The sequence below is a fragment of the Triticum dicoccoides genome, chromosome 4B, assembly GCF_002162155.2.
Source record: "Triticum dicoccoides isolate Atlit2015 ecotype Zavitan chromosome 4B, WEW_v2.0, whole genome shotgun sequence".
Lineage (NCBI taxonomy): Eukaryota > Viridiplantae > Streptophyta > Magnoliopsida > Poales > Poaceae > Triticum > Triticum dicoccoides.
In genome coordinates this window covers 94,985,892-94,988,762 of record NC_041387.1, presented here as the reverse complement: position 1 = coordinate 94,988,762, position 2,871 = coordinate 94,985,892, and positions in this window count along the sequence as shown.

Here is a 2,871-nt window from a genome sequence, read left to right as displayed (position 1 = left end):
AGGAGAGAGGTGGCCGGCGCGCCACTTGGCGGCACGGGATTGGGCGCGGGGCGGCGGAGGATGAGGTGGCGTCCTCTGATTGGATCGGATGACGTGGCCGGCGGACATGTCCGGCGGCGCGGCGGAGAAGGGGCTAGGGTTCATCTGCGCGAAAATTCCGGAAGGGACACATATTTATAGGTAGAGGGAGCTAGGAGAGTCCAAATGAGGAGCGGTTTTCGGCCACGCGATCGTGATCGAACGACCAAGAGCATGGAGGTGAGTTAGATGGGTTTTGGGCCAATTTGGAAGGAGTGTTGGGCTGCAAAGAGAAGGGGCTTTCACGGTTACCCGGTTAACCGTTGGAGTATCAAACGACCTCCAAATGGCACGAAACTTGACAGGCGGTCTACCGGTGGTAAACCAAGGCCGCTTGGCAAGACTCGGTCCATTCCGAGAACATTTAACACCCGCACATGAAAAGAGAGAAGAGGGGGACGCCAGAGGGCATAGGAGCGCCGGATTGCAAAACGGACAACGGGGAAAATGCTCGGATGCATGTGACGAACACGTATGCAAAATGAAATGCACATGATGACATGATAAAATGCAACACGCAAGCACAAGACATGGCAACGACGGCGAATAACTGGCAGACACCTGGCGCATCGGATCCGGGGCGTTACAACACTCCTCCACTAATAAGAGATCTCGTCCCGAGATCTTAGGACCGAGACGGAAGAGAAAAAGGAAGAGGAGAAACAAGAACTCAAGAGAAGAAGCAAAGAATTGAGAGCATTCGAGAAGAATAAAGGAATGACGAGAATGACGAGAATCGAAAGCTCACGGAAACAGATAGACTATGAAAGCACTCGTTCTAACCGGAGTTGTTAGGATGAGAAAAGAAATGAATAAGACTGAAAGGATTTAGGCAGCACTCCGACTGAAAATGGAAAGAATAGAACATGAGCTTCACAAGATGGGATGGCACTTGATGAAGACATGACACAAAACCTCCGGAAAGAATTAAAAGAATAGAATGAAAAGAACTTAGAAGGAAGCGTTGAACGGAGTTGTTGAGAAAATGAACAACGAAAGGATAAGCTTGATGTGGACTTATGGAAAACATCTCAAAAATTATGAGGTGATAACCAGCCGCAAACGGAAATGATTGGATAACTGAGAAGAACGAAGAAATGCAAAACTCCACTCTAAAGAATACGGAGAATTAATTGCATTTCGAGATGCGAGAAGAAAGATACTTGAACTCCACCGACAAAATCTTGATGAACACTTGAAGAAAGAATTAAATCATGAAGAACCACCATGAAAAACTCCGGTAAACAAAAGGATGCTGAGATAGAATGAAGGAAGAAAGAATAAGATGAGCCTTGCGATGCTTTAGATGGAGGTTCCGACGAGATGGCCGAGGAAATTTGAACTCCGGAGAAGAAAAGATGAAAACACTTGGAACTAGAATTTATTCATCAAGGACAAACTCCGAAGAAAAAGGATTACTCACGAGTTGAAATAAGAATAAGATTTATTGTATGCTTATCCTTCATCAAATTAAATTGATGACAAGCAATGGATTTCGCATATTACTTATTCTACTTGAAAAAGGATTTAGAAGTGACATATCGCAAACTTGAGAAGGTCTTCTTGAACCACTGGTATGATTGAAAGAACGGATGGATTAATATGATAACAAAGGAAAAGGAATCTGAATGAACCGCCGTAAGAATTCGAAAATGGCTGATGAAAAAGACTGAATCACCGGGAAGAATTAGAGAAGCACGAAGATACTTGAGGGAATTAGATGCAAAAGAACAAAGAGGTCATGAGCTGATTAAAGAAACACTTGAACGAAGCACCGGGATAATTAGAGGACGATAGCTGGAATGATGAGGGCAAATAATTCTTCTAGAACGAAGGCCTCTGGTGAAAAGAAACGGAAAAACAACTTCTGACAAACTCCGGATGGTTGAGAAAAGGAATATCTGACAAATGGAATAAATGAGAGGATAATAAGAAGCTAGAATCATGAATCTTCGGAAGAATGGACAAGATTTAGAGGAAAAACTCTTCTTCGGCCTTCAAATATCGACGGGAAACACCACAAAAATTATTGAGATACTCCGGGAGAATGAGGAGCAGAGAGGTTGAGCCAACAATGAAAATGGTTTGAAATCGATCTCGAAGAAGGCATGTGACTGACGGAATCCATTCTTACGTCACACTTGAAAAGAATTCGAGAATAACTCCGGGGAAATTAGAAGAGTCAGGTAAGATCCTGGAAAAAAGACCTGTGGGTTAGGGCCCACTAAAAGAAACACCATAGAAAAGGACGATGAACATATAGATGAAGCAGCGGAACAATTGAAATATTTGAATGAGGTGACAACCTCGAATTAATTCGAACACAGATGAATCTCCTGAGATGTCTTGAACACTCCGGAAGGAAAAAAAACTGGCGAGAGACGAACGAGCATGGAAAACACTTCGAGGAAAAAGGATATGATCTACCGAAAAACTTGAATTGACTCCACCGGAAAGAAAAGAGCTGAAGAATGTCGAACACAATGAGAATTCACCGGTTGAAACAATTGACGAAAACTGAAGAGGCTCCACATGAATGAAATAGATGGTCGAGAGAGACTCAAACTCCGGGAAGAAAAGGGGTGGGAGGGCGGGAAAATAAAGGAAACTTGGAAGGTGGAATCGACGAACAACTTGAAGAGAAAACACCGGTTGAATTACATTGAGGAATGAAAGCAAAGACTTCGCACGAGTAGAATGGATACTCGATTACGGATTCCGGATACGAGAAGAAAAAGGGAGGGCGGGTGGGAAAGAAAACAACTGAGGATTGAACTCAAAGATGAAGAGGCT